This window comes from Prunus avium, chromosome 2, assembly GCF_965620075.1.
Source record: "Prunus avium chromosome 2, drPruAviu1.hap1.1, whole genome shotgun sequence".
NCBI lineage: Eukaryota > Viridiplantae > Streptophyta > Magnoliopsida > Rosales > Rosaceae > Prunus > Prunus avium.
The window spans coordinates 9,380,757-9,394,745 of record NC_142285.1 but is presented as its reverse complement, the minus strand read 5'-3'; the positions used below and the strand labels follow the sequence as shown (position 1 = coordinate 9,394,745).

General features: G+C 36.6%; 1 long non-coding RNA gene across 1 annotated transcript; it reads right to left on the bottom strand.

The window, feature by feature from the left end:
* Window positions 1–329: 329 nt before the first annotated feature.
* On the bottom strand, window positions 330–1,464 carry LOC148296427 (uncharacterized). Its single transcript, XR_015833547.1, has 2 exons — window positions 983–1,464; window positions 330–775 (listed from the first exon to the last, which is right to left on the bottom strand). It is a non-coding gene; the product is annotated as an uncharacterized LOC148296427 (long non-coding RNA).
* Window positions 1,465–13,989: the final 12,525 nt, after the last annotated feature.

Below are 13,989 nucleotides of genomic sequence, written 5' to 3'. Positions count from 1 at the left end.
AACAATACTCATGGTGAAATGAAATCATAAAGAAGTCAAATTTATAGTGTTCATGAAATTTATATAAAGACTCTGAACTCTGCGTTTCTCAAATGTAGGGACTAGCCATGACACAGGACAATGAAAGCAGGCCTCCAATTAAGCTTGAGGTTTGTGCTGATTAAAGCATTGAACTTTTCAGAAATCAAGCTCAAATCCAGAAATCCTTGGAGCGCATCCTTTACACATGGCTAAATACAATACCTGCCCCTTTTTTTGGATGTCTTATGTGTTCATGTCAGGAACACAGAAATATTCAAACACACACATTTCAAAGAAGGAAGATAAAATTTGATGTTTATCAAAACAGATAGTCACAAGCGTGAGTAATTTAATTGTGTTTCAATTCTGTTAAACGTGCAATGTTGTCTCCCTAGGCTAGGTTCCTTCTATATATGGACATTAAGCTTAGAAGATCTGGTAATTTCGTGGTGCACCTTTTGCAACAGCTCCAGGGAAGAGAAGGGCTTTTACAACAGGAACATGAAAAGATCACTTGCAATCAATTGGGAAGAATGAAGGAAAAAAAAAGAAACATTAAGCCAGATATGCATGGAACTCTGTAACAATGAAGGAAAAAGAAGAAACATTAAGCCAAATACACGAGTTTTACATTTACCTTTTCCTAAATATATATTTCCACAAAACGCAACCACTAACAGATGTATAAACACGAATATTAAACTTGAGCTCATTCACAAGATATACCAACTGCATCAAACTTCAGAAGCTACCCCTGCAAATAATGAACAATTAAGAAAGGCTCATCCATGTCAATCCTTGATAATATACCTCACTTTGAAGGGAAATCAAAGTTTTTCCTCAAAGGTTTATCATGAGTTTTATGTTACATATAGACTACAACCCACAAACGCAAAGCAAAACATGAAAAAAAAATATAAAAAAAATAAAAGAAGAATCCCAGAAGCTAAGAGAAGCGAACCTGAGGTATTAAGTTGCAATTGGTTGAGATCTTGAGGGGCAGAGCAGGTAGCCTCTTGAATACTACCCCTGGTCTCAAACCCTTCCACATCCTACACTCTTCTATATCTCCACTCACAGGTTCTAACAAACAGAGTTTACAAAATACTAACAATAACAATAAGATGACAAGCATCAAACATGCCTTCTAAACCAAGAGATAACCTAGTTCAAATATTAGTCTTGTTATAGTGCAAAAAAACATGCAAGGAGACAGTTTGTTTATCACTAATTGCAATATTAAGTTTCTTTACTTGAGCATCCCAATGGGACGCAGTGTGAGCAGAGAATTATAAAACTGATAATATTAATCCATGTAGTAGGCATGACTATCTATTTATGACCTATGAGAGAGAGAGAGAGAGAGATGCTTAGGTTTTCGCGACAAAGGGAGAAAGAGAGGGGTGGTGGTCATGGAGCGACAATGGAGAGAGAAAGCGAAGAGAGAGCTGCGGGGGAGAGAAGAGTGAGGGCAATCAGTGGGCAATAAGTATCCATTTAGATGAAGGGTAGCTTCGTACTTTCAAGTATCAAAGTGATTATATCAGACTAAAGTTTGTAAAGTGATTATTATATGAGAAGGGTAATGCTATGCTTACCACATAAATCTACCACATTTTAATACCATCTTACATGGCAGCTGATGTGGACAACCATTTCATTAAAATTATATTAGTTTTTTTTTTAAGGAGATAATATTTTCTATATTTTTCTTTAGTTAAAAATTAAAAATAATAATAATAATAAAAAACTAAACCCTACGACCACTTTGCACACGTCTCTTTGCCTCCCCTAATTCTCTCTCCCTCCTTCCTCTCCTCCCCATCGCAGTGCTTCGCCGGACTCCTACCACCAATCCTCCCCATCGCAGGTGCTTCGCCGGACTTCTGTCACCGCTCCGCCAGACTTCTGACTCCATTCCACCGCTCTACTCCTTCCTTCACGGTTAAGATTCTTTTTCTGTTTAGCTTAACCTTCCTCCACCAGTCCTCCCCATCGCAGGTGCTTACCACAGACTTTTGCCACCACTCCGCCAGATTCTGACCCTGTTCCTCCGCTCTACTCCTTCCTCCACGGTTTTAGGTTAGTAAACCTTCGTTATAACTTTTTTTTTTTTTTTGCTTACCTTGTTTTTTTTTTTTTTGGATGAATGCTTTCTTCTCATACACGGTTGCTGAATCGTTAATTTATTTGTTTCAATCAGTATTCAAATTAAGTTTTTTTTTTACTAGTTAAACATGCTTTTCTTAAGAACCTGTAATAACTTGACTGTAGTATACCATTGAGATATAACTTTCTGTTTCTTTTTTGGCTTATGTTGTTTCTTTTTTTAGTTTAATGTTTTTGATACGTTAATTTTTTTATAATTCTCTCTTCTTCTTTTTTTAGTCATTAGATGAACTGATTGACTGTAGTATTGAAATTTTGGTATTATATGCTTATGTATCATAAGCTCATGTCCTATATGATGTAGGAATGGAAGAATATTCAAATATTTCTGCAAGTTTAGAAATTATTGATGAAGATGAAGTTGTTGAACTGGAATCTGATGGGATTAATGGAGATGGTATTGATGGAGATGATGAGATTGCCATGAGATTGGCATTCCTTTCTGACTATTCTTAGGTCATATGAGAGGGCATCTGGTAAAAAAATTAATTTTGATAAATCAGTGGTTTGTTTTAGTCCAAACACTGATCTAGTGATGCATCAGTTAATTTCTAGCATGATTGGGGTGAGTATTGTCCCCTGTCATGAGCGATACCTTGATTTACTTGCAATTGCGAGGCGAAGCCGCTCTCAAATGTTTAAGCATGTACGTGATATGTTATGGAGTAGACTACATGGATGGAGTTCAAAGTTGCTTTCTTCGGCTGGGAAAGAGGTGCTCATCAAATCGGTGGCTCAGGCACTTCCCACTTTTACTATGGGGGTTTTTCAATTGCTGCATGCCTTATGTTAGGATTTTTCGGCAATGATTGCCCGTTATTGGTGGGGGAAAGCAAGGAAACGCAGTATCCATTAGATGAGTTGGAGGAAACTTTGTAGGCCTAAATGCTTAGGGGGGCTTGGATTCAAAAATTTTGAGGCTTTTAATAAAGCTGTGGTGGCGAAGCAAGCATGTAGACTCTTGGAGAATCCAAACTCCTTAGTTGCCTGTATTATGAAGGCAAGATATTTCATGCAGGAGATTTCCTACATGCAGAGGCGGGGAATTGTCCTTCCTTAGTTTTTCGAGCTATAGTCTGGTGTGGCAAGTTAGTAATGGGTAGTCTATTAGGGTGTTTCGAGATCAATGGATCCCTAAACCTTTTACCTTCGAGCTTGCCCTCAACAAAGGGCTTCCTCAACATGCAACTGTATCGAATTTGATAACGCCTACTGGGGGATGGGATACGTCTCTAATTGATCAAGTTTTTTTGTGACGAGGATAAGGAGGCTATCTTGAATATACCCCTTTCTTCCATGGTTCAGAGAAGTGATAGATAGTTTTGGTTTTTCGAGAAGAATAGTACGTATTCTGTGAGAACGGACTATCAGATTACTTTGCGGCTGTGCAATTTATGTGACGAAGGGGAAAGGAGTTCATCGGATATAGGAGCTCAGATGGCGTTTTGGAAGAGATTATGAAGGTTGGAGATTCCGAATAAAATCAAATTATTTTTGTGACATGCTGTGTTCGATATTCTTCCGACGGTAGTTAATTTATTTACGAGGAAAGTGATTTCTTCTCCGCTATGCTCCAGGTGTGGTAGGGAAGGGAAGACTATTATGCATGCTCTCTGGCAGTGCAAGGGTAATAAACAGTTTTGGCAATTGTTTTTGTATGGCCATAGGGTGAAGGTGGCGGGTAGCTCCTTTGCAAACTTTTTGGAGAGGGTTGCCAATGTTTTAAAGGGTTTGGAGTTTGAGTCTTTTGTATGTAGTTGTTGGAAAGTATGACAGTTGCCCAACTCCAATATCCATGGTATTCCTCAACACTACTACAAAAAAGGCAAAAGACGACGGGAATTCACCGTCGTGAATTTGGTTTTCAAACCGTCGTAAAATCGATCGACGTCTTTTGCAAAGTAAAACCACGACGCGAAATCACCGTCGTTGTTATAACAAACAACGTCATTAACAACCAAACAACCGACGTCTGTATACTGAAAAATGAACCAAAAAATTATCCCGGAGAAGAATAGACGACCTATTTTATACAACCTCCGTCGTGTAAAAGAATACAATACGTCTTTAAATAAATAAAATATGACGTTATTAAATCATACGACGTCCAATGTATTTATATAACCGTCGTGCAATAGTAATGCCACTTCGTTTTTTACATTAATATTGACGTGGAAATAGCGGTTAGGGTAAATCACCGTCGTTGTTATAACAAATAACGTCATTTACAAAAAAAAACCGACGTCTGTACACTGAAAAATGAACCAAAAAATTGTCATGGAGAAGAATAGACGACTTATTTTATACAACATTCGTCGTGTAAAAGAAAACACTAGGTCTTTAAATAAATAAAATATGACGTTATTAAATCATACGACGTCGAATATATTTATATAACCGTCGTGAAATAGTATTGTTACTTCACTTTTTCCATTAATATTGACGTGGAAATAGCGGTTAAGGTAAATCACCGTCGTTGTTATAATAAACAACGTCATTTACAAAAACAACCGACGTCTGTATACTGAAAAATGAACCAAAAAATTTTCATTTAGAAGAATAGACGACCTATTTTATACAAACGCAGTCGTGTGTATGTATATACTACGTCTTTAAATAAATAAAATACGACGTTATTAATATTTACTACGTCTTATATATTTACATAACCGACGTGGAAAATATGTTAGGCTCATGACTTACGACATATTTATTTCTATAAACGACGTAGTATGTGATATACAACGTCGTGATCATGTAAAAGACAACCGTGTTTCTCTATTTATACGTCGTCTTTAGTAAAATAATAGTCGTCTAATCCATCCAAGACGTCGTCTTTTGTAACGTTCAGGTTCGATATCTGTCCTTTTAGACGTCGGTATTATTGTACTGAAGTCATGTTATTTGTAATTACATGTCGGCTCTTTATCCTTCTCCGACGTGATATCGTTAATAACTGTTTCACAATAACGTCGTCTTTTTTCACTTTTAGTTCGCTTTTAGACGTCGGTTAATTCAATGCCGTCGTTGAATGCTCCAAAACGTCGTTTTTGATTGACAATTTTATGGCAACAGACGTCTGTTTTTCACAGTTTTATAAGGACCGTCGTTTTATAATACTGAACCAGTATTTTATGTACTGATTGTTTTGTGTCCAAAACCTGCATAATGAAAGTGAAGAAAACACATTACAATTTATTGCAAAATTAATGTCATACAGTAGTGCTGTTTAGGGCATAAATAATTTCATAAATTACAAGAGCATCATTCAATCCATATATCTTCACACCCATCTCGAATATTTTGACTCCCAAACTCACCCACTAGTTCATCAAATGTGTCAACATTTGGCATCCCTCTAGTAAATGGCTCACACTCAATTCTCACATCACCTAAGACATCATCACCAATAACATCATCATTATATTCTCTATTAGGCGCTGATAACACTACCGACCAACCATGATGCATCGGGTCGTCAACAAAAAATACTTGTTTGACTTGAGAAGCCAAAACAAATTGGTCATTCCTATGTCCAATTTTACTCAAATCTACAAGGGTAAATCCAAGTTCGTCGACTACAAGGCCGGAAGTACTATCTATCCAATCGCACCTAAAGACTGGGATTGTAAACTTTTGGTAGTCAAGGTCCCAAATTTCTTGAATGACACCATAAAAACCCATATTTGAGAGAATTGGGTTTTTATCCTTGGCACTAGCAACTTGCATGGTATGTGCAAGTAAATATACTCCACTATTTTGAACTGTCCGCACATCATCTTGTGCCTTGATGTTAAATTTAACACCTTTAATAAGATAGCTCCTATATAATGGCACTGCCATGTTTGGACCAGCTGCTAGCCATCTTAAATTTTCTGATACCCCATGATTGCCTCCCTCATCAAGTTCACTTTGAACCTGCAAATTAATCATATCTTAATTCAATCTAACATAGAAAGAAGAAAATTAAAAGTCCAATATGTTATTGAATAACATATACCTTGAAGTGTAGCCATTGAATGAAAGTGCTATTGTGCTTATCTTGCAGCCACTTTGTTCTCTTTCTAAATTTTGGATAAGCGGCCTTGATGTGGATCATATGTTCCCTACATGACACGAAAAATTCAAGCATTACGGTCCCAACCATATAAGATAAACATAAGGAATAATTTAAAATGGAAACTTAAGGAATAAAACTCATACTCGATATAAGGTAGAACTTCCTCCGTATTCTCCAAGACATATAGATGTGCTTGGTTCAACAGGTCCCGATCAACTAAGCTCACTGTGCAACCTGATAATGGCTTTGAAACTCCTATCTTCTGACTTGATGGCACTCCAATTGTACTAATATCATATAAATGTTCAGTGCAATATTCTACAGCTTCTTCAGCTATACAACGCTCCGCAATGCAACCTTCGGGATGAGTACGGTTCTGAACATACCCCTTTAGAACTTTCATATATCTTTCGAACGGATACATCCATCTAAAATAAACTGGCCCACATAGACGAACTTCTCTAACAAGATGTACTACTAGATGAACCATGATATCGAAGAATGAAGGTGGAAAGTATTTTTCAAGCAAACACAAAGTAACTACTACATCTTCTTCCAACTTATCTAGCTTGGAAACATCAACCATCTTTGCACATATAGCATTGAAGAAGAAGCACAAACGAGTTATTGCATACCTTGCAGGCTTCTCCAAAACAGAACGAATTGCCACAGGGAGCAATTGTTGCATTAAGGTATGACAATCATGTGATTTAAGGCCAAGAAGTCTTGAATCTTGTAAAGATACAAGATTTTTTATATTTGAAGAATAACCTTCAGGGACCTTCATACCATAGAAAGAATTGCAAACCGCTCTCTTTTCTGCTCTTGACAAATTCCAAGGCCCTGGAGGCAAACGAGTACTTCTTTCTCCATACTCGGGTTGCAAATCAGTTTTGACCCCCATGTTCAATAAATCTAACCGAGCAGCAATCCCATCTTTATTTTTTCCAGGGATCTCCAGCAATGTACCAATGATACTATCACAAACATTCTTCTCAATGTGCATAACATCGAGGACATGCCTCACTGGAAGGTATTTCCAATACTCAAGATCAAAGAATTTTGACTTCTTCTTCCAACAAATTCTGTCACCATCATTTTCACCTCCACCTCCCCCTTTTTTCGATCCCCATATGTAATTAATATCTTCAACCATATGCAGCACTTCTTCTCCCCTTAATGGCTCCAAAGGCGTGCCATATTCAGGTTTCCCATTAAAAGCTGCACGTTGCCTTCTATATGGATGATTAATTGGTAACCATTTTCTATGCCCAATGTAACAAATTTTGTGGCCATTTTTCAACCTATGACTAGGTGTATCATCGCCGCATATTGGACAAGCTTTATATCCTTTAACAACACAACCAGATAAGTTTCCATAGGCGGGAAAATCATTAATGGTCCACAGTAATGCAGCTCTGAGTGTAAAATATTCTCCTATGTTTGCATCATACACTCCTCTAATCCCATCCCACAAAGATTTTAAATCATCAATCAAAGGCTCCAAGTAGACGTCTATATCATTTCCGGGTTGTTTAGGACCGGAAATCAATAAAGTCAACATCATGAACTTTCGTTTCATGCACAGCCATGGTGGGAGATTATATGTAACTAAGATAACTGGCCAGCAACTATATCTGCTACTTAGAGAACTGTGGGGATTGAATCCATCAGATGAAAGAGCCAATCTCAAGTTTCTCGGCTCATTACCAAACTCGGGCCATTTATCATCAACAAGTTTCCAAGACGGGGAATCCGCCGGATGAGACATCTGACCGTCAATTGATTTTCTAGCAGCATGCCAAGTCAAATTCTTAGCTGTCTCATGTGATTGAAACATCCTTTTAAACCTTGGAATTGGAGGAAAATACCACAACACCTTCGCTGCCACACCCTCTTTCAAGAATCCATCTTTGGTTTCCTTCCACCTTGAGATACCACAAGTAGGACAATTAGTTGAATTTTCATACTCCTTCCTATACAAGATGCAATCATTGGGGCATGCGTGGATTTTCTCATAACTCAACCCCAATGCACACAAAGTCTTTTTTGCCTCATACAAAGAGGCCGGTATTGTATTTCCTTCTGGAAGCAACTCGCCCTGAAGTATCAATAATTCTGTAAAACATACATCACTCATCCCATGTTTTGCCTTCAAATTATACAACTTCACTAATGCCGATAACTTGGTGTACTTTCTACAACCAGGGTACAATGGTTGATCTCCATCCCCAATCACATTAGCAAACTCATAAGGATCGGATCCAAAATCACCAAAATCATTATCATCCATCTCTATTTCTTCAGACACAAAACTGTACCTACTATGGTCATCATCTTCTTCAACATTTCTACTAGCATTACTAGTTGCAATTGGTTCCCAAGGTTCTCCATGAAATGTCCAATTCTTATAGCTTTGGTCAACTCCATTAAAGTATAAGTGATCCCTTATAATTCCAACCCCAAACAATTTCAAATTCGCACATTTAACACATGGATAACGGATATGCATTGTAGTTAGAAGATTTTCTACAGAAAATTGCAAAAATGCTTCCACCCCTAACTCATATGCCTTCGATCTTCTATCCGAGTGCATCCATGACTTATCCATCTCCGACACTATATCCTATTATCTATAATAAGGTGAAAAGACAAGCAATGACTATCACTTATAGCAGATTATATAAGGTGTTAATAGCAAATAATAGAGTAAACAGACGACGGTTTTTAAACAACAACAGACGTATTACACATATATAGACGACGGGTTTGAAAAGAAACGTCGTCTAATGCTAGCAAGAAACGACGCCAGCGAACTTGAACCACGACGGTAGTTAAAAACTGCGTCGTGGTATATATTTACAAACGACGGTTTGTTAAAAAAACCATCGTCGTATGCATAAAAAGATATCGAAATCCCAGTTTATTTTCAAGAACCCAAAATATATTCAGAACACAACATATATAAGGTGAAAAGACAAGCAATGACTATCACTATAGCAGATTATATAAGGTTTTAATAGCAAATAATATAGTAAACAGACGACGGTTTTTTAACAACAACAGACGTTTTACACATATATAGACGACGGGTTTTAAAAAAACGTCGTCTAATGCTAGCAAGAAACAGACGCCAGCGAACTTGAACCACGACGGTAGTTAAAACAAGCGTCGTGGTATATTTTTATAGACGACGGTTTGTTAAAACAAGCGTCGTCGTATGCATAAAAAAGATTTCGAAATCCCAGTTTATTTTCAAGAACCCAGAATATATTCAGAACACAACATATACATTAATACTAAGCACGAAACCAACATATACTAAGCATGAAAACATTAAATCCATTCCCGATTCATAATAACAGAGAGTATTAAAAGATCCGACAACATTAAACCCTAAACCCGATTCATGAAAACAATAAACATTAAATCCATTAACCCATACCGTCGACAACATTAAAACATCACAAAACCCTTTACCACAAAACTGAATATCATTCAATGAATTTACAAGCATGAGATTAGGGTTTGCACTTACAGGTAGGCAGAGCTCACAGCTTATGGCCAACTTGGATTCGACGGAGTTGTAAACTTGGCCAACTTGGATTCGACGGAGAGACCAACTTTGAATTAGAGTTGAAGTGAGAGAGCGGAGCGAAATGTTTTAGGACACAGAAATTTTGGCAACTTGTATAAGAGTTAGAGCGAAATCTGAAAATTTTAGGTCGAGGTGAAATTTTTAGAAAGCGCGCTTTTTAAAAAACATCGACGGAAACAAAAACACAATCGTCGTTAAAAGTTCAACCTAAACATGACGCTTATTTTAAAAATGACGTCGTTGTAAATATCCTTACGACGCAAAACCAAACTACCGTCGTTAAACCCTAATAGACAAATATAACCTAAACCCTAAACCCTAATAAATAAAACCACAATTATATATATATATATTTTTAAAAAAAAAATTTCTCCAAAGGGATTAGGGTTTTATGTCCTAAAATATCTCGTCCATAAAACCCTAAACCCTAATCCCTTTTCTAAATTTATATAAACCCTAAACCATGAAAGTATAAGTGATGTTGTGACTCATGAAAACATTTCTCTTTTTGGTTTTAATTTTAAATTTGTATAACTCAAACTTAATTTTTTAAAGCTTAAGGGGGAAGAAAATATCTCAATGACTTCATAGGAGTTGACGTTGCATTTTTTGGATTTATTTTCAATTTATTATAAATATTTTGAATTAAATAGAATAAAATATTATTAATAAAACCCACAAACCACGTCGGCGTTAATAAATTAACGACGTTTTAAATTATAATAAACGACGTAATTTTTAAACAAACGTCGTTTAAAGTTAAAATCATGGCCATTTTTACACAGAAAACGACGTACAAACCATTTTCCACAACCTAAACGTGTATATGTAATTAATACACGTCGGTATATTACAAAAAACGACGTGTTAAATAATATACCCTGACGCGAGAGATTAATTTATCGACTTATTATTTTGGAGCATACTACGACGGTACCTACAACACTACTGTCGTGTTTATTTACCACGTCCTAAGTTCAAATTACCGTCGTATTTTTTCAATTTATACGTCTGCCTTCTCTGTAAACCGCCGTCTTATTTTTATAGCTTTTTAAAATTAATTAATTTTTCTTTTATTTTGGTAATATCTTTCTTAACACAAAACAAAATTTAATTCTCAATCCTCAACAACATTTTCATCTTAAAAGGCAAATCTCTTCGTGTTAAATATTGATCAATATTTACACAATATATGTACACAAATTTGGCAAATACATCGTGGTTTCTTTTCTGCCTTCACCCTCAGCTTGTTCAACTGTTTCTTCCTCTCATATGCAAGCTGGGCCCTTGTTCGGTTCATTTTTACACATGATTTTTCATGTTATTCACCCACTATTTTGAGTTAGTTCTTGACATTTTATAGCTTTTTACTTCCTTTTTGTGTTTTCTTAGATTTTGCCTTGGTTGGGATGAAAATGAGCTAAAAGTGCATTATTAGTTATAAATTCTGTTTTTGTTCATTTTCGTAGGTCAACTTCTTGGCCTGGGATCAACATGCTCTGTTGCTCGGATGAGGTCATGATCTTCATGAGACTTGTTCCAATGGATGTTAACTACAACATATCCAAATTTGAGCTTCATTGGACAAGTATTGCCTATCCAACCAATCCATCATGTTACCACAGTTCTGGAAATCCGGATTTGGCCAGCTTTTACCTCCCTTGTGTCATCTTAACTTCTTGTTACCATAACTCTTGGTAACAAGGAATTACATTTGTAAAATAGATATTTTCTGAGCTTTTGGCATCTTTGTGAAGTCAAAGCTCCATCATGGCAAGGGGACAATGGGCTAAGGCTTTATCAAAGGTGGTAGTTTTATATTAAAAGGTAAAAGCTGGAAAGGAGGAGAGAGGGAGGAGAAGTCAAAATTGCAATCTGATATTGGGAGCCTTTTGATCGTGGGAAATCAGGCTATTCCACATTCTACACAACTTGAGAGCAGCTTTTGGGGAGCTAAGAGCAAGGAAGGAGAAGGAGGTGCAGCCAAGGAAGAAAGGAGAAGACTTCCACCATTGAAGACTTCAAGCTTTCATCATTTCCAAATCTGTAAACTCCTTCTAGTTATATTTCGAGTTTGTATTTGGAATAAGTATGAGCAACTAAACTCCATAGCTAGGGCTTAGGTTGAAGCCCTAAACATGATTACCTTATTGTTTTGATGCTTGAGTGTATGAATTTCTAGATGTTGTTGATGAACCCCATTCACTAATTGAATTTTATGATATGTGTTTGCTTCCTTTGCTTAATCACCTTAGGTTGTATGCATGTAGCTAAAGTTGAGAAGTTGTGTAAGATAACCAAGAACACAATTTCTAATTAGCAACAAATGATTGAACTTGTTTAAGTGAGCATCATGTGAATTGGTTTCTTGACAACAATTGATGAATTCCAATTCACCAAATTAATCTATCCTTGATGTGTGTTTTCCTTGATTGATTACCTTTGAAAGCATGCTTCTTGAGGTTGTTGGGATTATGTGTATCTTCATGTTTTCCTAAGCAATAGATGGATGGAGTAAGAACCATCCATGTGAATTGGTTTCTTGAATACCTAATGTAAACACCATGCTATTAGGGTTCTTGTGATGTTCATATTCTCTTTGAACTTAATGGGTTTTCCTTGCAATCGAATTGAAGTACGAACCATATCTAGGTTCGGTTATGAGGAGGGCACAAGTATTGTAGCACGAACCATGCACTTTACGTATATTAGAGAGAATCAATGCGTCTTGAGCCACGACCCATGGTCTTGATTGCGAACATCTTCATCAATACATTTAGAGTTCATCACTTGAGTATCCATGAACATGGGTAGAATTGTTTAGGGTGGATTCCGAAACCCTAGTGTTTGTTACATTTTAATTTCACATTTTGATAATTCATCTCTGCCATTCACATTTAAATTCAAAGTCCATTTACTTTCATGCAATAGAAATAGGTCACTTGAACCAAATCAAAAAACCCCCCCAATGTGTGTGTGAGTTGCGTGTTTGACACGTTTTGTGTCTTTGTCACTGAATTTTGTTTGTTTCCGTAATTGTTTTGGACTTTTGGTCCGCGTTGTGTTCTTGCATTTTCTGTGCTGATTCCAACCGTATAAAGAACGTGAATTTTGGATAAACGGTTGGAAAGTTATAGGTCAAAAACTGGACAGAGGTCGAAACTGAAAAACAGAGAAACGAATCTGTCCAAATGGTGATAAACGGGTGATAGAAAGTGCTGTTTGTATTTTTCTTTGTTTTCTTGTGTTGTTTCATTTCTTTTATCTTCCTTACTTCATTTTTAGTTTCCAATTTGTATTGTGTTTGTGTGTTGTGTAAAATTAGTGTTCTTTACGTACTCAAATTAGAACTTATAGGAAACCGACAAGTTCTTCGTGGGATCGACCCCGTACTTACATAATCTATACTTCATTAGATTCGTGCACTTGCGGGTATTTTTAATTGGTTGTTTGCACATTAATTTGTGTCCTTTTAGGAATGCAACAATTTTTGGCGCCGTTGCCGGGGAACTGGCACGGTTGCTTATTTGTTTTGTTTGAGTATGTTTAGAGTACTTAGTTTTATTTTTGTTTATTGATTGTTGTTTCATTTTATCTTGATTTGTTTTTGTTTCTTTTTCTTACAGGAACATCCGAGGAGTCACCTCCACCATCTCCAATGGCAGCCGCAACTGAAATTGTGGAACTTACTATGTAAGAATACTCCAATAAATTTGTGATGGAAGAAGCAAATGTTTTTGGCTCATTTCATAATGAATTGCCTATGAATGAATATTTCCGACAAACATACAATTCGGAGTGGAGAAATAATTCAAACTTCTGGTGGACCGACAATCCAAATTTTCAACAAGGGTCATATCAACCATATCAAGGCCAACATAATACTTGTCCACCTTATGGTCAACCCCAATATTATAATCCACCACCACTTAGTCAATCTCACCAACCACCTCAAGGACCAACTTTGGAAGAAATTGTTGCTTCAATGGTTAGACACACAGATAGTTTCATCATGCAGAGGAATGACACCCATATGCAGAGGAATGATACCCACATGCAGAAAATGGTTAAGGCCATTGCCAATCTAGAAAATCAAGTGGGGCAAATTGTCACATCTTTGAGTCAAAGGGAAGCTAGGATA